Genomic DNA, 22805 nt, shown 5'->3' on the forward strand with positions numbered 1-22805 from the left:
GCAAAAGCTGAGGGAGTTCAGCACCACAAAACCAGCTTTACAACAAATGCTAAAGGAAATTCTCTAGGCAAGAAACACAAGAGAAGGAGAAGACATACAATAACGAACCCAAAACAATTAAGAAAATGGGAATAGGAACATACATATCGATAATTACCTTAAATGTAAATGGACTAAATGCTCCCCCCAAAAGGCACAGATTGGCTAAATGGATGCAAAAACAAGACCCATATATATGCTGTCTACAAGAGACCCACTTCAGACCTAGAGACACATACAGACTGAAAGTAAGGGGATGGAAAAAGATATTCCATGCAAATGGAAACCAAAAGAAAGCTGGAGTAGCAATTCTCATATCAGACAAAATAGACTTTAAAATAAGGACTATTAGAAGAGACAAAGAAGGACACTACATAATGATCAAAGGATCGATTCAAGAAGAGGATATAACAATTGTAAATATTTATGCACCCAACATAGGAGCACCTCAATACATAAGGCAAATACTAACAGCCATAAAAGGGGAAATCAACAGTCACACATTCATAGTAGGGGACTTTAACACCCCACTTTCACCAATGGACAGATCATCCAAAATGAAAATAAAAAAGGAAACACAAGCTTTAAATGATACATTAAACAAGAGGGACTTAATTGATATTTATAGGACATTCCATCTAAAAACAACAGAATACACATTTTTCTCACGTGCTCATGGAACATTCTCCAGGATAGATCATATCTTGGGTCACAAATCAAGCCTTGGTAAATTTCAGAAAATTGAAATTGTATCAAGTATCTTTTCCAACCACAACGTTATGAGACTCGATATCAATTACAGGAAAAGATCTGTAAAAAATACAAACACATGGAGGCTAAACAATACACTACTTAATAACGAAGTGATCACTGAAGAAATCAAAGAGGAAATCAAAAAATACCTAGAAACAAATGACAATGGAGACACGATGACTCAAGACCTATGGGATGCAGCAAAAGCAGTTCTAAGAGGGAAGTTTATAGCAATAAAATCCTACCTTAAGAAACAGGAAATATCTCGAATAAACAACCTAACCTTGTACCTAAAGAAATTAGAGAAAGAAGAACAAAAAACCCCCAAAGTTAGCAGAAGGAAAGAAATCATAAAAATCAGATCAGAAATAAATGAAAAAGAAATGAAGGAAACAATAGCAAAGGTCAATAAAACTAAAAGCTGGTTCTTTGAGAAAATAAACAAAATTGATAAACCATTAGCCCGACTCATCAAGAAAATAAGGGAGAAGACTCAAATCAACAGAATTAGAAAAGAAAAAGGAGAAGTAACAACTGACACTGCAGAAATACAAAAGATCATGAGAGATTACTACAAGCAACTCTATGCCAATAAAATGGACAACCTGGAAGAAATGAACAAATTCATAGAAACGCACAACCTGCAATGACTGAATCGGGAAGAAATAGAAAATATGAACAGACCAATCACAAGCACTGAAATTGAAACTGTGATTAAAAATCTTCCAACAAACAAAAGCCCAGAACCAGATGGCTGCACAGGCGAATTCTATCAAACATTTAGAGAAGAGCTAACACGTATCCTTCTCAAACTCTTCCAAAATATAGCAGAGGGAGGAACATTCCCAAACTCATTCTACGAGGCCACCATCACCCTGATACCAAAACCAGACAAGGATGTCACAAAGAAAGAAAACTACAGGCCAATATCACTGATGAACATAGATGCAAAGATCCTCAACAAAATACTAGCACACAGAATCCAACAGCACATTAAAAGGATCATACACTGTGATCAAGTGGGGTTTATTCTAGGAATGCAATGATTCTTCAATATACGCAAATCAATCAGTATGACACACCATATTAACAAATTGAAGGAGAAAAACCATATGATCATCTCAATAGATGCAGAGAAAGCTTTCGACAAAATTCAACACCCATTTATGATAAAAGCCCTGCAGAAAGGAGGCATAGAGGTAACTTTCCTCAACATAATAAAGGCCATATATGACAAACCCACAGCCAACATCGTCCTCAATGGTGAAACTGAAACCATTTCCACTAAGATCAGGAACAAGACAAGGTTGCCCACTCTCACCACTCTTATTCAACACAGTTTTGGATGTTTTAGCCACAACAATCAGAGAAGAAAAGGAAATAAAGGAATCCAAATCGGAGAAGAAGAAGTCAAGCAGTCACTGTTTCCAGATGACATGATACTATACATAGAGAATCCTAAAGATGCTACCAGAAAACTACTAGAGTTAATCAATGAATTTGGTTAAGTAGCAGGATACAAAATTAATGCACAGAAATCTCCTGCATTCCTACACACTAATGATGAAAAATCTGAAAGTGAAATCAAGAAAACACTCCCATTTACCACTGCAACAAAAAGAATAAAATATCTAGGAATAAACCTACCTAAGGAGACAAAAGACCTGTATGCAGAAAATTATAAGACACTGATGAATGAAATTAAAGATGATACAAATAGATGGAGAGATATACCATGTTCTTGGATTGGAAGAATCAACATGGTGAAAATGACTCTACTACCCAAAGCAATCTGCAGATTCAATGAAATCCCTATCAAACTACCACTGGCATTTTTCACTGAACTAGAACAAAAAATTTCACAATTTGTATGGAAACACAAAAGACCCCGAATAGCCAAAGCAATCTTCAGAACGAAAAATGGAGCTGGAGGAATCAGGCTCCCTGACTTCAGACTATACTACAAAGCTACAATAATCAAGACAGTATCGTACTGGCACAAAAACAGAAATATAGATCAATGGAACAGGATAGAAAGCCCAGAGATAAACCCACACACATATGGTCACCTTATCTTTGATAAAGGAGTCAGGAATGTACAGTGGAGAAAGGACAGCCTCTTCAATAAGTGGTGCTGGGAAAACTGGACAGCTACATGTAAAAGTATAAGATTAGAACACTCCCTAATACCATACACAAAAATAAGCTCAAAATGGATTAAAGACCTAAATGTAAGGTCAGAAACTATCAGACTCTTAGAGGATAACATACACAGAACACTCTATGACATAAATCACAGCAAGATCATTTTTGACCCACCTCCTAGAGAAATGGAAATAAAAACAAAAATAAACAAATGGGACCTAGTGAAACTTCAAAGCTTTTGCACAGCAAAGGAAACCATAAACAAGACTAAAAGACAACCCTCAGAATGGGAGAAAATATTTGCAAATGAAGAAACTGACAAAGGATTAATCTCCAAAATTTACAAGCAGATCATGCAGCTCAATATCAAAAAAACAAACAACCCAATCCGAAAATGGGCAGAAGACATAAACAAACATTTCTCCAAAGAAGATACACAGACTGCCAACAAACACATGAAAGAGTGTTCAACATCATTAATCATTAAAGAAATGCAAATCAAAACTACAATGAGACATCATCTCACACCAGTCAGAATGGCCATCATCAAAAAATCTAGAAACAATAAATGCTGGAGAGGGTGTGGAGAAAAGGGAACACTCTTGCACTGTTGGTGGGAATGTGAATTGGAACAGCCACTATGGAGAACAATATGGAGGTTCCTTAAAAACCTACAAATAGAACTACCATATAACCCAGCAATCCCACTACTGGGCATATACCCTGAGAAAACCATAATTCAAAAAGAGTCATGTACCAAAATATTCATTGGAGCTCTATTTACAATAGCCAGGACATGGAAACAATCTAAGTGTCCATCATCGGATGAATGGATAAAGAAGATGTGGCACATATATACAATGGAGTATTACTCAGCCATAAAAAGAAACGAAATTGAGCTATTTGTAATGAGGTGGATGGACCTAGAGTCTGTCATACAGAGTGAAGTATGTCAGAAAGAGAAAGACAAATTCCGTACGCTAACACATATATATGGAATTTAAGAAAAAAAATGTCATGAGTAACCTAGGGGTAAGACAAGAATAAAGACATAGACCTAGTAGAGAATGGACTTGAGGAAATGGGGAGGGGGAAGGGTAATCTGTGACAAAGCGAGAGAGAGGCATGGACATATATACACTACCAAACGTAAAATAGATAGCTAGTGGAAAGCAGCCGCATAGCACAGGGAGATCAGCTCGTTCCTTTGTGACCACCTAGAGGAGTGGGATAGGGAGGGTGGGAGGGAGGGAGATGCAAGAGAGAAGAGATATGGGAACATATGTATAACTGATTCACTTTGTTATAAAGCAGAAACTAACACAGCATTGTAAAGCAATTATACTCCAATAAAGATGTAAAAAAATAAATAAATAAAAAATAAAGTGAGTGGGTAGGTTACATGACCTCTCTGCTTCCTTTCAAGTTCCATCTTTCCAAGGTTTCAGCATTTTCAGCTGGCTTATAATACCCTCTGTGCACAAGCCTCTTCATTCTCCCATGGATTAACATATATAAAACCACGTGGTATATAGGTAAGTGAACAGCTACATTTTCCTGGCTCAAAGGTAGAAATCAGTTTATAGACACGAAGCTACTCTTCTGGAAATTCTGGGACTAGAACTGGTTAATTTGACTGAAACTGTTCACTGAGAGACAACAAATAATAGATGTTGCAGAGAAAGTAAAACCAAAGGGATGGGGGAATTTGTTAGAGAGGGACTTAAAGGCAAAAAGGGAGACAGGTATAGAAGCACCTCGAAGGTAAAAAAGAAGAAAAACCTGCTCCAAGGTGCCCACAACCACTGCCCAGTGAGTGACGTAAGTCAGTTCTCCTCTTTCACACATTTCTTTTTTATGCAAAAGATATGGTCTTGGTGTTCAGGGACCATCCTGATTCCATGTAACCTGATTCTTTTCAATAAAGAAGGTGATTCATTAAATGTGTAACTAAATGTGATTTCTTTTTTATAACCTTGCTAGGCTTCTCATGTAAAAATAGTCACAGCTCAGAAAAAAAAATCTTATCAGCTCGAGTGTATAAATTCTTGGTTCATAAACCATAATCAGCTGTAGAAAGGCCTATGGACAGACATCTGAGGACAGCAGAAAGATTGGAGAATTTGCTCCTAGGAGCCTAGGTTTATGTCTCTGCTCTGATATTTCCTAGCAAGCAGCTGAACCTTTATACACATCACCTGAAATGAGTTTAAAAGGAACTCAACGTGACCAGCGGGGCATCCTTCCTTATGGAACTGCACTAGAAGGGAATTTCAAAATAAAAACTCAGCTCATTCTTCTGGAAATAAAATCGGGGTCATTGGGAAGGTGAACAGTGGCCAGAGCATACAGTAATAGAGACCAACACGTGGTGTAAAGCTAACACTCTCCCTCCCTCACAACCAGTGCTCACAGCAGACATCATTCATCAAGCCAGGCACGCTCTACCTCTCCATGTGAGTGTGCCCCACAGTCCTGCTGCCATCGTGCTCCAGGCAGCCGCTATCAACTGACTGGAGAGAACATCAGAAGTAAAAGCAGTTTGCTATCATTGGCCTAGAGCTTAGTCTGAATAATGGAATCAGATGAACTACATTTTATTGAAATAAATGTCATAAAAATTAACAGGACGGACTCAGGAAAGATAGCAGTCTATTGCAAAGCAGGGAAAGGTCAGGTTGTATGTAAAGATTGCTGGCAACACAGCCTCATAGGAGGAGGAAACAACTGTTGGAAGTGGGATGAGGTAAAGCTCCAGGTACCAAGAAACCTCATAAAGAACCTGGACCAAGAGTCGGAGGGTGGGGGAGCTTGGAATTATGACCCAGTCCCAGGAACTTACGTTTGACTTTTGTTGCCTAAAAGAGGAACCTCTTGGACCTGCCAGCTGGGCACATGCAATGTCCATGAGACCCAGGTACCACTGCACTGTCCCTAAGGCAGCACTGCCCGTGGTATACATAAGGCCAGCTAGAAACTAACAAAAGATTGCGGGCACAATGAACGCACACAGGCTCTACAGACACAAACGAGTCACATCTGATTTCTATCATTTACTAGTTCTGTGACCTTGGGCAAGTTACTTAACTCTGAGACTCAGTTTTCTTAATAGATAATTGGCATTATAATGTTCCCTCTTTCACAGTGTAGGAGTAAGAATGACACATAGCAAATGCTTAATAAACGGTAGGTATCACTGTGGTTATTTTTCTCACCACACTTCTGCCTCTGGAGAAAGCAGAGCTGCAGGGATCCAGGAAAAGGAATAATAAGTGTCTAAACTAATATTAGGTAGGCTACTGGGAATGCACTTTACTGCAATCAGACATTAAGCTGATTCGATGGTTTCAGTCACTGAGAGGGTGGATTTATTTCTGGTTTACTCTTACGCCTCTAGCCCTTCAGCAGTCCCAGCTGAAAATCCACATTGTTTGCGAGGCCCCAAACTTACACTGTCTGTCTCCTCAGCCTGAGAGACTGTGGAAAGTTCTGATCGGCTTCTCACTCTCACACCTGCCACCTGTGAATTGGTATGTTCCTCAAGGGGAAAATCATCACAGAATGTCTCCATGTTCCTCTTTTCTTTAGGATCCTGGACCTTCAAGGGCTGATTTGAAATATTTTTATCCAGGTTACTAGTTATTTTCAACAGGAGAATCAGTCCATAAAAGCTAGTTTGTCATAATCTAAAATGGAGACAATCTCTTACTTATTTAATGTGTATTTGAAAAAATAACTAGCACCTAAAAATTTTGATGGACAATCCCCTTTATTTGAAAAGGAAGCTATTTAAAGAAAATAGTATTGAGTAAAAATGTTACAGATGATATGAGAATAACTGATGCTTTCAGATCACTGGTTTAGTAGGTTTTCAGTGTGTGGGTTCAGCTCTCTGTTACTTTCACTCTGATTCTTACAAGCTTCCTTACTGGTCTCCCTGTCCCCTGCCTCTCACTCTCACATTCAAAACACACTTTATACCTTAGCCTGGTCATATTCACCTTTTGATTGAAACCCTTCAATAGATCTTATATCAGTAAAGCTTCTTTCAGAATAGAAGTGGCTTAAAGAATATATATATTTTCACACAAACAATAGATCCAGAGAGTGGAGCTCAGTGATTTTCATAAAGTGAACAGCAGTAAAAAGATCAGGAAGCAGAACAGCAGAAGTACCCCCAGAAACCCCTCTCAAACTCCTTTCCAGGGCTTCCCTGGAGGCGCAGTGGTTGAGAGTCCGCCTGCCGATGCAGGGGACACGGGTTCGTGCCCCGGTCCGGGAAGATCCCACATGCCGCGGAGCGGCTGGGCCCGTGAGCCATGGCCGCTGAGCCTGCGCATCCAGAACCTGTTGCTCCTCAACGGGAGAGGCCACAACAGTGAGAGGCCCGCGTACTGCAAAACAAACAAACAAACAAAAAACTCCTTTCCAGTCACTAAATACTATCCTGGTTCCTACAGCATGGATTCATTTTTCCTACTTTTCAAGCTTTGAAATCATACAATATGTATTCTTCCTTATGTAGCTTCTGTTGCTTAACCTTATCATCATAAGATGTGTCCGTACTGTCGCCTATAGTTGTAGTTTCTTCATTCTCATTGCTCTGTATTATTCCATTGTGCTAACATTCCAGAATGTATTGATCCACTGTCATAGTGACAGTAGTTTCCACTTTGGGGCTATTATTAATAGAGCTATTTTGCACATTCTGGAACATAGAGAATTTTGGTGGGCATCTGTACTCATTTGGTTTGTGTGTGCACTCAACGAGTTGAAATGCTGGGTCAAAGAATGCGTGTGTTTTCCAAAGTGGTTTTCCAAAGAGTTTATACAATTTACATTCCCACCAGCCATCTATGAGAATTTCAATTTCCCCCCATCTTTGACATTTTTCTCTTTTTCATTTTAACCTCTCTGGTGGCCATACAGTCAGCCTAATGACTTTTAACAAATAGACTCTGATGTCTTCAGAATAGGCCCTCTTCAGGGTTCACAGTCCCGCATCAATCCTGATCATCTTACATGAGGCCACCTCACATATTTATGCCACCTGCCATGTTCCTAAAGGCATCTGAGTTTGAAGGCCCTAACATGCACTGTCTCTCCAAATTCTAAAAGGACATATGTTATTATTCCCATTTTACTGAAGCAGAAACTTGAATAACTGGCCCAAGGTCACACAGCAAGAAAGTAACAAGACCACATGCGGTCAAAGACAGTACTTGTGCCTCTGGGTGCCTCTCCTAAGCATGGTAATTAACTGGAGGCAAAGCAGGGTGGTAATAAAGCATCCCACTGTATCAGACAAAGTGGGCTCTACTTCCTACCGGGTTCAGTTCTAAATAGCTGTACAAACAGATTAACATGCCCTTCTGAACCTCACTCTAATTGTCTGCCAAATGGGGTTGATGATAAAACACCTTAAAGGGATATCTGGTGGATTAAATAAGACCACGTAAGTGAGAAAGTACCTGGCACAATCCCGCCCCCCAGAAAATAAATATTAAAGATGTCAATGGAAGATGGTGATTTGGGCACAGGTCTCTGAAAGGCCCTTTCCAAATCCCATTGACATGACCAAAGGAATATAAAAATACCAACAATTCTGCACTGGCTCTGAGAACTTAGTAACGTTATTGGCTATATGCCTCAACCTTCGAGGGATTTCTCACCGGAAGAGTAGAGCTGGGCCAGAGCAAGGGAAGTTACGAGGCTCAATGGGAAAGTCTGGCCGAAGCTCTCTGGATTAGAGGGAGGAGGCTTGAGGGCACAGTCAGGCGATAGCATAGCGAGGAAACACTGCACCAGGAGCCCCGTCTACAGCTGCAGACTGACTGCATTCCACAGTGGGTTTGCAGAGGTGCTACCAAGGAGAACAGTAAGATAGTGAGGCTTCCTCATGGTCATGCGCAATGGCACAAAGCAGGAGGCAGGACCAGAACATGTGCCTCTGTAACGGCTAAGAGAGGGAAAGACAGAGACAAACATTGAGTCGTGGGTGTGGCAGAAGCATCAAACACAGAGACGAGTCCCCTAAGGGGTGGCCCAGGCCAACATCCCCACCTCCCCTGCTCAGGAAGCCACACAGAGAACTAGAAAAACAGCCAGCCCTCTAGTCAAGGATCTGAGACAGGGTTTCTAAAAGTCAAGCGATGAAGGGAAAAATAGATGAGGGAAAATCAGGAAGGACCCACCCATCCTGTTTATGAGAAAACATCAGTCTTGTGTACAATGTGTTCTCTTTCTACTTGACTGAACAGAGAGAGAACCAAAATGAAAGCAATGAAAAGATGCTGCAAAATAAAAGGAGGAAAACATACCAGTCAAGCTTCAGAAGAACTTACTTTTGGAAAAACATTACTAAAGCAAACAGAAAAAAAGTTAGTTAGGGAGAACCTGCTTGGAATTTAAAATGGTGACTAACATAGCTTCTGCCAATATACTCGTAAAGACAAAAACAAAAACGAAATTCCAAACAGCCTTAAAAGCTGAAGCTGAGGAATAATGTCTCAAAATACGCAAGATATTGAATGTGTAAGACACAAAGAGATGGAGTAAGGAAAACATATCCAGGTTTAAGTGTATGGCACAGACCAGATTGCTTTTAGCAAAAAAAAGAAAAAAAAAGTCTAAAAGTAGGAAGATACTTTGTGTCTCCAAATAGTCTTATCTGGAATGAGAAAGTCAGAATCTCCAGCAAAACAGGAAATAGCTTCTCTTTCCTCTGTACTAAGAATCAGGCACGTTATATTTCTTCCTCTGTGTTCCTTCAACCTCCAGTCTTGGCCATCTCTGTTCATCCAAGGAAGCAGGAATGTGGCAGGAACAGGGCAGGAAAGGAGAGGTGGGCAGGAGTGATAGCAGCACTGCGTGCCGGGAAATGCAATCCCTACAAGTAAAGCACTAAAGTCAGAAGTGGGAACAGGAAGAGCCCAACAATGCAGGTGGGAACCATGGTCTAGGTGTGAAGCAGGTAGAGAGGGAACTCAGTGTGGTGCTTAGGAGAGTGGCCTCAAACTAAACCACCCATGTTCAAATCCTGAATCCGCCACAAACTGAGTCCCTCTGTGCCTTAATTCTTCCATCTGTAAAATGGGGATAATAATAGTACCTACCTACTTAGCAGAGGTATTACTTAGATTAAATAAGTTCATATACATCAAGTGTTTAGATAGTAACAATAATAATATGCCAGGACCTATTATATCTACCAATCCATCTATCTTTGCAAGGAGGAAGATGGTTGGGGAAGGAAAAGATAACACTGCTAGAACAGAGTGTACTGTGTCTGGACTTCTGGATTTCATACATTAATAAAATTTCAAATAAAATTTTTTGAATCATATTGGGTTGCAATTTGCTTTATTTTATAAGTAAAAACATTAAAAAAATAAGAACAAAAGGAGTTTAATTCCCAAAGCATGGAAAAATAATTTCAAATAAAGAATTGTCCCTTAAGTAAATTTATTCTCAATACAATGCTGGCATTTTTCTCCATTCACAGTAGGCCAGTGAACACTTCATCTCAAGTGTGCATTGGTCTAATGGCTATAGTTGGGAATCATTGCAATAGGTGAAAAACTGTTAATAACTGAGAAACAGATAGGGAATCATGCCCATCAACTTGCCCACCAGTGATACATGGGGAAGGACTGTACCCATACAAAAAGGCAGAAGGGGAACCAAAGGCAAGCCATTATTCCTGATCTCTAGACCCATCCATGCCAAAGATTCCTAATATCTGGGAAAAGTAAACATATACCCTAGGGAAGAGATGGACACAAACCAAAGTGAGATGATTAGTCTGAGTGTACATGTAAAGTGAAAGAAGAGAAACATAAAGAAACAAACGCTGAGTAAAAACACTGAGATGAGTCAGAGAAGAATACTTCTGAAAATAAACGCTCAAAAATAGCCAAGAATTATTTTAGCATGACAAGCCTACCAATAGTTTATATATGTGTGTGTGTATATATATATCATATATATACAGACACACACAGTCAACCCTCATTATTTGCAGATCCTCTATTTACAAATCCCCCTGCTCACTAAAATTATTAGTAACCCCCAAATTAATACTCACAGTGCTTTTCACGGTCACTCAGAGGGTGGCAAAAAATTTGAGTCGTCTGACTTGCATGTCCCCAGCTGAGGTCAAACAAGGCAACGCTCTGCCTTCTCTTTTCAGTTCTCATACTGTAAACGTGTCCTTTTGCAGTACATTTAGTGCCACATTTTCATTTTTCTGTGTGCTTTTTGTTGGTGAGTTCAGTGTGTAAAATGGCCCCCCAAGTGTAGTGTTGAGGTGCTGTCTGGTGTTCCCCAGCACAAGGTGTGTGTGTGTGTGTGTGTGTGTGTGTGTGTGAAAAGTGTGTGTGTGTATGCCTTTAAACAGAAATACACATAAAGCAAGGTTATGTATTGATCAGCTGATGAAAATGTTGTGACCAGAGGCTCACAGGAACCTAGTTTTAGTATAATTTAGTATTATTTAGTTAACTTTACTGTGATATAGTGCAATATAATATTTAGGCAAAGGAAAGCACATATAAAATATACATGATAAAGGTGATGGCCCAAATTGATCAATGTTCTATAAACTAACTGAATGGGAAAACATTTAAACTTGATTCCTATCTCACACCAGTATGACAAAATTATTACCCCTTCTTTATATTTTTAAAAAATAGAAATTAAGGATGTTTATCTGTATTGTCTAACTTTAACCATAAAGGTACCATAAAGTGTTTGCATAGTAAATAAGAATTAGAAACTTTGAATAATTGTTAAAAATCATATCTGAATTAGAATAATGATCTGGGTCCAAAATTCTAGGTTATATCAATTAAACTGAAAAAATATGGCAGGGGGGAGGGAGAAGTTAAAGTGTGTTAATTTCCTTATTTGAGAGAGTAGAAATTTAAGAAATACTATTTTATTTTTGACTTTGAAAATTAGATAATATAGCTTCAGTCATCAAAAGTAATTTTAAAAAATGGACACAGATGTTCAAGTGTTTCTATGTAAGTATCCCTAACATTAGAGAAGTGAACTTACACCCCAGGAATCTGTGAACATAACCCAGAATGGCCCAATCCCAGACAGAAATTTCAGAAGTGTCATGTGAATTTTGCTCTAAAACTTCTAAATTATTAGATAAAAATAGAGTAAAAGATATTCTACATATATGTATAGTATAGAAAAAATTATTAGAATATAAAATATAAATCAAGATAACAGAAGTAAGACAAAACAGGACAATTATGAATATAACTGTAAATGGGATAATTTCCTAAGCAAGAGAAACCTCTTCAACATGGGCAGGGAAACCAATTCCAACTAAAACCATTGGATATGCATAAAGAAAAGTGTTTTTTAACCAGTTGGGGAGAGGGAGGAGATAAATTGGGAGATTGGGATTGACATATACACACTGCTATATGTAAAATAGGTAACTAATAAGAACCTGCTGTATAGCACAGGGAACTCTACTCAAAACCTTGTAATGGCCTATATGGGAAAAGTATCTAAAAAAAAAAAAAAGAGAGTGGATATATGTATATGTATAACTGATTCACTTTGCCGTACACCTGAAAGTAACACAACATTGTAAATCAACTATATTCCAATACAATTTTTTAAAAAACTGAATAGCCTATATGTCTATTAAAAAATTGAATGTGTAAAAAAGTCCTTCCTATAAGGACTTCTCCAGACCCAAGTGACTTCATTTGTGTATTTTTACAAATATTTAAGGAAGAACACAATCTTACATTTTAAAAATTCAGAGACTAGAAAATAGAGGAAATACTTCCAAGGCATTATGAGTCCAGCATAATTTTGACAGAAAATCTGATAAAAACACTTTAAGAAAGCAAAATTACAGGCCTATTTCTCTTATGAGCATATATGCAAAAACACCACACAAAAGATTAGCAAATTTATATATAGAGACTAGTGCATCATGATCAAACTGGGTTTGTTTCAGTAATGGAAGGTCAGTATAATTTTCTTTTTTTTCTTTTTTTTTTTTGTGTGTGGTATGCGGACCTCTCACTGTTGTGGCCTCTCCCCTTGCAGAGCACAGGCTCCGGACGCGCAGGCTCAGCGGCCACGGCTCACGGGCCCAGCCACTCCGAGGCATGTGGGATCTTCCCGGACCGGGGCACGAACGCGTGTTCCCGCATCGGCAGGCGGACTCTCAACCACTGCGCCACCAGGGAAGCCCCCGGTATAATTTTCAAACACCAATATGTACAGTTCACTGTCAGGATAATAACCATATCATTATCTCAATATAATGCATAAGAAACATTTGCTAAAATTCAAAACGTGCTCATGAGTTTTAAAGAAAAAAAACAGAAACAAACTAGTTTTTAGTGAAGTCCCAGCAAGTCTTGAAGAAATTGACAAAATCAGTCTAAAGTTTCATTGGAAATGGAGATAGCTGGGACTAGCAAAAATAATCTTGAAGAAAAAGTTTAAAGGATTTATTCTACTAGATATCAAGACTTCCTTATAGAGCTATAAGACAATATATTATTAGTATTAAGGGTAGAAAGATAGATGAAGGGAATAGAGTAAAAAGTTTAGAAACAGTACCACACATATACAGTCTCTTGATCTATAACACAAAGGTACCATAGCCTAGGAAAAAATACGATCTGCTCTGTAAATGGTGCTGGATCAACTGGACATTCATAAGGATAACGAAACTTGACTTCTACCTTGTACCATAATGATCAATTCTAGACAGATCATAGGCTTATTATGAAAACTGAAGCAATAAACCTTTTAGACAATAATGTAGACTATTTTCATGGGATAGGTAAATTTTTTAAACTGGACACATAAAAGAAAAAATTGATAAATTGGACTATAGTACAATTTGTAACTTCTCATGAAAAGACAAGTTTCAGAATGGGAAACATATTTACATCAATCTCAATATATATGATATGTAAATCTTGTCATATACCTATGATAAAGGACTCATATCTAGAATATATAAAGAAGTTTTACCAAATAATAAGATAAAGAAAGGACCCTATTTAAAAAAAAAAGACAATCAGGAACTTCTCAAAAGAAGATCTCAAATGGTGAAAAAGCATATGAAAAACTCACCATCATAAGTCATAAGGGAAATGGAAACTACAAGTCCAATTCTGTACCACTGATCAACCAGCATGGTGAAGTTAACTGACATTACCAACTATTAGTGAGGATGTAGAATAACCTGAACCCTCATATACTGTCGGTAAGAGTGTAAAGTGGTACAACGGCTGTGGAAAACTCTTTGACAGGGATTTCCCAACCCTGAACATACAAACTTTATGACCAGCAATGCCACCCCTAGATGTGTACTCAACACAAGGAGAAAAACTCAGGTGGACTTATCCTACCAGGTACAGATGTGTCAGTATGTGGTGTACACACGAGCACAAAAGACAAAAACAAGAATGTTTCTGGCAAGAATCCTATAATATCCCAAATGCCCATCAATCATAAGATCGGTTAATGATCTGTGGTGTATTTATACAACAGGAGGAAAATGAAAGCACAAGTATTTCACATAACTACATAGATCAACTTCACGGAATGTAAGGAAAAAATGCCAAAAAAGGAAAAACAACATAAAATGATTCTCTTTATAGAAAGCTCAAAAATAGGCCACACCTAGTAATCATTACCTTTGGTAGGAGAGGCATGGGAGAGGGTTCTAGGGTACTGGCAATGTTACACATCATGATCTGGACGGTGGATACATGAGTACGTTCACTTTCTAAAATTACATCGCTTGTGCACTTTTGTTTGTATTTCTTTGATAAAAACATAGGTATGTCAAAAAAAACATAGGTATGTCAAAATGTTCACAGTATTTATCACTGAGTTGTAACATCACAAGTGATACTTAATTGTCTTTATACTTTCCTATACCTTCAAATATGTAATACTTAAGCTTCGGGGAATGATTTGCATCTTCTGATCACTTTGATCAATCTTCTCTTCGTTTGCACTGTCCTTTCCCTAGTCCATGCCTTCAAACTGTCTTGCCTCAGCTATTTCGGTGATCTCTTGACCAGTCTTCTTGCCTCTAGTTTCATAAAAAGGAGGCAAGATTATCCGCCAAATATCGGTCAGTTTTGTGGACGCCAAGAGAATCCCTGAACTTCGGAGCAGCTGTTCTTGGTAGCTTTTTAGACCACTGGTTCTCATTTTTTAAAACCAGAATACATATGAGTAATGATGTTCCTGTGAGCCCCACACTCCCATGGAAATGAGAACGTTACACTGAGTCAAAGAAGCCAGACATAAAAGGTCACATATTATATGATTTCATTTATATGGAACATTCAGAATACGTTAACTTTGAGAGACAGAATATGCAGATTATTGGTTGCCAGGGCCTGGGGGTTGGGAGGGGCAGGGCATGGTACAGACAGAAACTGCATAATGGGCATAGAGTTGTTACGGGGTGAATTGTGACCCCCCTCAAATTCACATATTGAAGTCCGAGCCTCCAGTAGGGCAGAATGTAACTGTATTTGGAGAAAGGGTCTATAAAGAGGTAATTAAGTTAAAATGAGGTTATTAAGGCGGACCCTAATCCGATATGCCAGGTGTCATTACGGGAAAAGGAAATTTGGACACAGATAGGGACAGAGGGAAAGAGCATATGAGAAGACACAGGAAGAACACGGCCGTTTACAGCTAAGGAGAGAGGCCTGGAGCGGACTCTTCCCTCACAGCCCTCAGCAGAAACCAAGCCTGCTGACACCTTCATCTCAGACTTCTAGCTTCCAGAACCTTGAGAAAGTAACTTTCTGTTGTTTAAGACTCCTGATACTTTGTGACGGCAGCCCAAGGAAACAAATACGAGGGTTTTACTTTGGCGTGACTGAAATGTTTTGGGACTAGATAGAGGTCGTGGTCGCGCAACCTTGTGAACGTACTAAATGTCACTGAATCGTTCACTTTAAAATGGCTCATTTTACGTTACGTGGATTTTACCTCAATAAATTAAAAAAAAAAAAATCCAAGCCCCAGATCCCCTACAATACACCCATCAGTCAGGCAATGTTTCTTCTCAAATGAAAGCATGAGACTGGAGAGTTACTCCCCAGAGAAGGTAGAACAGAGAAGCTCTTTAAAAAAAAAAAAACAATCAGGAATTTTGTGAGCCAGTTGTTAAACTGAGCCATTATTAAAAATTAAATTATATAAAATTATAAGGAAATAAATTATATTAAGAACAAAGATAGTAAGTACTCAAAATTCCTCACTTCCTGATTACTATTTCTCTCTGCTTTTGAGGTTATTTGTATCTCATGTATCAATGGTGAAAATACCACATAATGATGAGCTACCGAGCATCTTTTTTCAACTTTACCTTCAGCGGGATCCTGTTGATACCTTAACACTTCCTGTGGTGGAAGGTTCTATACCTTGGAAAAGGGCTTTCCTTTTCTTCCCTCCCTCCCTCCTTCCCTCTCTCTCGCCCCCTCTCCCCCTTCCTTCCTTCCTTCCTTCCTCCCTCCCTGCCTCTCTCCTTTCTACCTCCAGAGAGCTGACTGTTCAACCTCTACTAGCACCCAACTGCTAACAAATGCTAATGATCACAGAGGTGAGCCTCAGTCCCGGACACACAAGAACCCCCAGGAGGATCTGACTTTGGAAATATTCTACCATGTTTCCTCACTCTGTCGCAGCTTCCCCCTGGTTCACAGGGGCACTGTCACCCCTGGAAGCCACCTGACATCAGCCAGGAACCAAGAGACAGTCCCGCTCCTTCAAGACTTCAGTTGAACTCCCAGGAGAAGCTGCAGCTGCAGCTGAGAGGCTGACAGCGGAGGAGACTCCCCGCAGCTAGAAGCAACCCTCACCCTTGCTCGGGGCCTCTGCAGCTCCTTCCTGCCACACTGGCAGCACATGCTCTTGGCTACCACTCGCAGGCCCGGCTCTCAGTTTCCTGTGTGTCAGAGCAGAAGCAAGAGGCACTGAGCCACTGTAAATGTTTGCTGGAGATGGAGCGACCTGCAGCCCCGTTCACTGCCAGAGCCTCACAGAGGCTCTGGAGTCAGTGGGTTCACTGGGGACATGGGAAGAGCAGCCCGCGAAAGGGCCTCCCCAGCCGAGCCTGGCTCTGCCAGCCAAGCAAGGAGTATCTGTGCTCCTTACCTGGGAAGGTGAACATAGAGGTCCAAGGGTGGGCTGAGTCAAAGCCACATCGTTACTCCCTGCCGGGAGCCACCAAATCTGCCTCTATTCCCGGGATAACATATCCACTTCTTTCTGAGTAGAAGTCGCGCTCCAAAGCCACTGCAGCCTCTCTACCACAGATACCATCACTGCCAACCCCTGATGCTAGCCAGTGCCACGTGCTCACTACATCATCTTTAATCTTCTCATCCCTCCTCAAAGGTAAATGTCATGATCTTGTTTTATAGATGAAAAGAATGAGGCTGAGGAAGTTACTTGGAGAAATTCTGAATGAGAGTTCACAATATAGCCAGGATTCAACTCCAAGTTCCTTGGGCTCTGAAGACAGAGCTCTTCTTGCTACGCTGCACCGTCCTCATGTTCCGGACTAGTGCAGGGCCTTCTCACTTGAATGTCTGATGCTTACTCACCACCCCCATCTCACCTCCTCTGCTTCAAACCATTCTACACACCACCATCGGGTTAATCTCTCCATAGCTATAGATCTGGTTACAGACGCAGACTGAGATGGATGGAGATATAGTCACAAGTGTAAGAGCAGGTATAGACATACATAGATATAGTTTAATGGGAGATTCAAGAGGTCAGGAAATATGCCTGATTCATGTTGTGTCTTCAGGTCCTATCAAAATACCTGGTTCAGAGCAAAAGCTCAGAAAATATTGGTGGAATTAAACTGAATGGGCTTTCATCTCCCCAAATCAAACTTTTGGTGACTCCTACCATATAACAGAATTAGGCCCCAGCCCTCTCATCAACACTGGGAGCTCTCAGGCTTCCCTGGTGGCGCAGTGGTTGAGAGTCCGCCTGCCGATGCAGGGGACATGGGTTCATGCCCCGGTCCGGGAAGATCCCACATGCCGCAGAGCGGCTGGGCCCATGAGCCATGGCCGCTGAGCCTGCACGTCTGGAGCCTGTGCTCCGCAACGGGAGAGGACACAACAGTGAGAGGCCCAAGTACTGGAAGAAATAAAAAACAAAAAAACCACTGTGCGCTCTCCATCATCCAACTGCACCTGACCTTTCCAGTCTTAACTACACCCAGCCTACATTCTAAGCATACTTGAGATCTCCATGTTCCCTAAACGCCCCCGTGAACTTTCCCACTTCCACACCATTGTTCATGCTATTCCCGCTACTGGAAATGCTCCCGGTAGCCCCCTCCGTGCCTTCTGAAACGTCACGGCCCATTTTAAATATCGCTTCTTCCTTGAAGTGTCTCTTTTGTCCCCTTTATGAAATGCTATGTTTCCCTTCTCTGAACCCCTTAAAGCTTTATACCTTTCTATGGCCTGACCTTCCTCTGAAGTAATAATTCATCTGCCTGGAAGGCCCTTCATCTCTTTTCTTTCTCGTGTTTGTGGTTCAGTCTAACATCACCTCCTCTGTGAGGTCTTCCCAGCTCTCCCAGCAGGCTTAATTGGTCATTCCGCCCCAATGCTTCTGGAGCAACTGAACTTCTTCATTAAAAAATTGGCTATTGGTGTTATTAACCACCGTCCCCACAACTGGCAAGTCCCTTGAAGGTACAGATGATATCTCTCTGAGCTTTCTTTTGGCTCCTACACAGCAGCAGCCACCTAGCAGGTACTTGGTGATTGTTGAATGAATAACTGGGAAATGAGAAAGACGCTGTCCTCGCTCTCTGTGTTTCTCACAAGAAGTCTCTACCATTCTACCTGCTTTGACTTCTGTAATCAGTGTGCCATTTGTAGGATCGCAGATGTACTCATAGGAGACCAGAGAAGAAAAACTAACCAGCACTCCAAAATGTAGGAAAACACAGCAATAAATTGTCTAAGAACCCAGATCTCACCAATTAGGATGAGAAAATTGTTTCCACCAAATGAGTCAATGATGAGATTGACTGAAGGAATAGTTTCAATTTAGCTGAAGGTATAGTTTCAATGTTGCTCTTAAAAAAAAAAAAAAACCAACAAATTAGAATGCTATACTGGCTTATAATAAACAATGAGGATATTTGGAACCCATCTTCTGGATCAGAAGTGTGTTCATTATGAGAAACAACGTAGCTGACTTAGGACATATGGCCAAAGAAGTGTTTATCTTTACCAGGAATTCACCCCTGGGCAGCAACTGGTAAGAAACAGTCAGACGAATAGAGAACATCAGTCAGAAGAGAAACACAAAGGCCTTCCTTGCACAGACAACATTTCTGCGTCTTCCCTCCCACCACTGGGGGCAGCATGTTTCTTGACCCGTTTTAGAGATAAGCAATTAAAAAACCAGACAGTTAAGTCACCAATTCAAGGTCACTAAACAAACGGCAAATTTGCAGTTACCGCCTCTTGTTCTCTATAGAAGAACCCCAAGTTTTAGGCAAACTGGCCTTACCACCAGTCTCCAAATATTTTTCTTCCTCCTGCTTCTGTTCCTTCTTTGCCCTAGACCATCACCTCTACTAGGATTCCCTACTTAATATAACTTAATAAGCACTTGGCAAACATAAGGTAAATCCTCCCCAAAATCTTTGAGGTTGGTGTCCCCATCACCATTTTACAGATGAGGCTAATCATTAACACCTCAGTCATAACTGTTGAGCCAAGATTGAAAGCTTTGGAGCATCCCTCTTCCAAAGCTGTCTTTACCACCTTCTTTGTGAAACCCATTCCCACGCCACAACTCAAGAACCTCCTGAAAACATCTCCAACACCCCCGAAAGGAAGAGACCCCTCTCTCCTCAAAATGTCCCTGGGCTGTGGTTACAGTGCTCTAATCACAAGGATTAATAATTGGCTTATTGTTCTTTGTCCCACACATCTAGGAGACAGCAGCTTCCTGAGCACAGGGCTAGAGTATCTTTCTATCCTTTACCCACTAATTCAATGATATTTCTCCCTGAGAACCTCATTTCAAGTATTCAAGGAAGTCAGAGAAACCTAGGGTCATCTTCAGCATTTAAATCTCTGGTCATAATTTGATTAGTTAAAACTACATGAAAGCAAAAAAAGACACTAAAAGTACTTTATCTATGTAATGCACTAATTATTGCCCACCCCCCCAAAAATCTAGCTTTCATACAAAGTTACAGTTGATATTAAACTCATGGAGGAAATTTAAAGACCCCAAACTAAGTAAATTTGTGGCCCACATTAGGCTGGAGGCCCAAGTCAAAAGGTTTTTCTACTCCTATAATTTAACTTAGCTCAGGCCCTGATGCAGAGTCATGCTTAATAAACATGAACTTGATGGGTGGATGGGTTGATAAATGGAGATATTCAAACATGAAGAATAGATAAACGAGCACGTGAACAAGTGAAACAATAATGCTTTTTAGTAATGACTTTTGAGGAATATTAGTAATAAATTGTCCAACCAAACAATATCATCCCTGGTAAACTGTCTACAAACAAAGCATGACTCTCATGATCTCTATAGTTCTGTTTTGACAGTATGGCTGCTGTGTCTGACGTATCTACGATCCTTTTGTTTGTAACAGCAGCACCTTAACTGGATGACTTAAATGAGAGGAGATTGCTTGAAAATTTTTCTACAATTATTGAAATGCACATTTCAATTTTCCTGAATTGTGCAAAAGTAATTTGGAAGATTCATTTCTGAGAACACCTAGTGGAATTTTTTTTAATAATCATAATTATTTTTGATATTTGCACAGTTCTCCCTGCCCACATGCATATGCACTATTACCAACGGCTATACAACATATGAAATTTTTGAAGCAGTTGCCGTCAGTACAATATGGATTCATCACTAAATGTTCAGCCTCATGCTCGCTTCGGCAGCACATATACTAAAATCGGAACGATACAGAGAAGATTAGCATGGCCCCTGCGCAAGGATGACACGCAAATTCGTGAAGCGTTCCATATTTAAAAAAATAATAATAAATAAATGTTCAGCCTCACAAAAGTAAAACAAATTTCCATGTTCAGTTCCAGAAGTGTGGTGTTCCATTTTATTTATTTATCTGGGGCAAAATCTGCAAAGATAAATCCATACCAAAAGAATGTGGCAGTCTTTTGCAATAAAGATTAATGTTATTGCAAAGAATCCCTGAGATTCAAGAGAGATGGAAAACACCATTGCAAAAGCTAGCAAAGTGAGAGGAATTGGAGAATGTTGGTGGGGAAAAGAAAGTAAATACATCTATGCTACAGACGGGTGGGGTATTAGAATGTACTCAGAGGGCTCGACCACACATGGTTAGGAAGAAAATCAACAGAAATTTGGACAGTGGGGATCACAAATGCTTGATGAATGTGTGAGAAGTTAACTAAGTGCTTAGAGGAGGTTTTATGAAGTAATGTGAAGCCATGTTTCTTTCCTTTGATCTACTTGGATGACAAAACCAATTGGAAAGAAATATTGAAAGAAATTACACAGGAGAAAAATAGTGGCAAATACTTACATAACACCAATTATGGTTTGGGCACTCTTTAAGGGCTTTGTACATATTAACTTATGTAATTTTGACAATAAATAATCATTCATTCATTTAGCTCACCAACACCTGTTGAAGCCTTTCTTGTATTTGGTATATTATAAGGGATGGTGAGAGACTACACAGCTATACAAATCCAGTCCTTACCCTTAAGGAGCTCACCGTCTATGGCATGAAACAGACACATCAAATATATTTTTTAATTTTTACTGGAGTATAGTTGATTTACAATGTTGTGTTAGTTTCAGGTGTACAGCAAAGTGAATCAGTTATATACATATATCCACTTTTTTTTAGATTCTTTTCCCATATAGGCCATTAGAGAGTATTGAGTAGAGTTCCCTGTGCTATACAACAGGTTCTTATTAGTTATCTATTTTATATATAGTAGTGTGTATATATCAGATCCCAATCTCCCAGTTTATCCCTCCCCCCCCCTTATCCCCTGGTAACCCATAAGTTTATAACAGTGTTAAACAGGTATGTATTTGGTATATTGTAGACATAGGGGAAATAACACCTCTGCTGGGGTCTGGAGGGGAGTTCTTAGAGGAGACAAGAACAGGGTTTGGATGGATAAATAGGTGGTTTCTAGATCAATAAGAAAGAAAGGATATGGGTATATTGGGAGTGAAAAACACAGCACTGGAAAGTGGCAGGGCTTGCTTGTATCTCCATAAATATCTCATTGTAGCTGACAGTGAGAGAAAAGGAAAAGACACAGGTGACCAAGACTTTGAGTGCCATACGGGCAATATGGAGCCACTGACAGATTTTAAACAATGAAACGACACTGTCCAGAGACTCTACAGAGAATAGTTTTGCAGGGTTAATTCTAAAACAAGATAAATTAAAATTAATAAAATGTGACCAGGGATTGAAATAACATATTAGGAGTGAGGACTAAGAAGGTGGAATAGGTTCACCAATGTTGAATATATGTAACTAATAAATATACTATCAAATAATAGAACACAGACTTTTTATAAGTGGGACCAGGTGGTCAAGAAAACCATACATCACAAAAATATTGTCTCCATGTTTTAGGCAATGCTTTGGTATTGAATATACTTTTAATCTTGATTTCTATGAATCTATTATAAAATTAGTAGTTTCCAAACTTTTTTAGTTTTTTAAAAAAATTTTAATTGCAGTATAGTTGATTTACAATTTTATTAGTTTCAGGTGTACAGCAAAGTGATTTGGTTATACATATATGTGT

At 39.6% G+C, this 22805-nt stretch overlaps 1 non-coding gene across 1 annotated transcript; it reads left to right on the forward strand.

Annotated features, from left to right (window-relative positions):
- The first annotated feature begins 20908 nt into the window (after nt 1-20908).
- Nucleotides 20909-21015, forward strand: LOC117201949 (U6 spliceosomal RNA). The gene has a single exon (XR_004484090.1). It is a non-coding gene; the product is annotated as a U6 spliceosomal RNA (small nuclear RNA).
- The last annotated feature ends 1790 nt before the right edge of the window (nt 21016-22805 follow it).

Source organism: Orcinus orca, chromosome 6, assembly GCF_937001465.1.
Source record: "Orcinus orca chromosome 6, mOrcOrc1.1, whole genome shotgun sequence".
Classification (NCBI taxonomy): Eukaryota; Metazoa; Chordata; class Mammalia; order Artiodactyla; family Delphinidae; genus Orcinus; species Orcinus orca.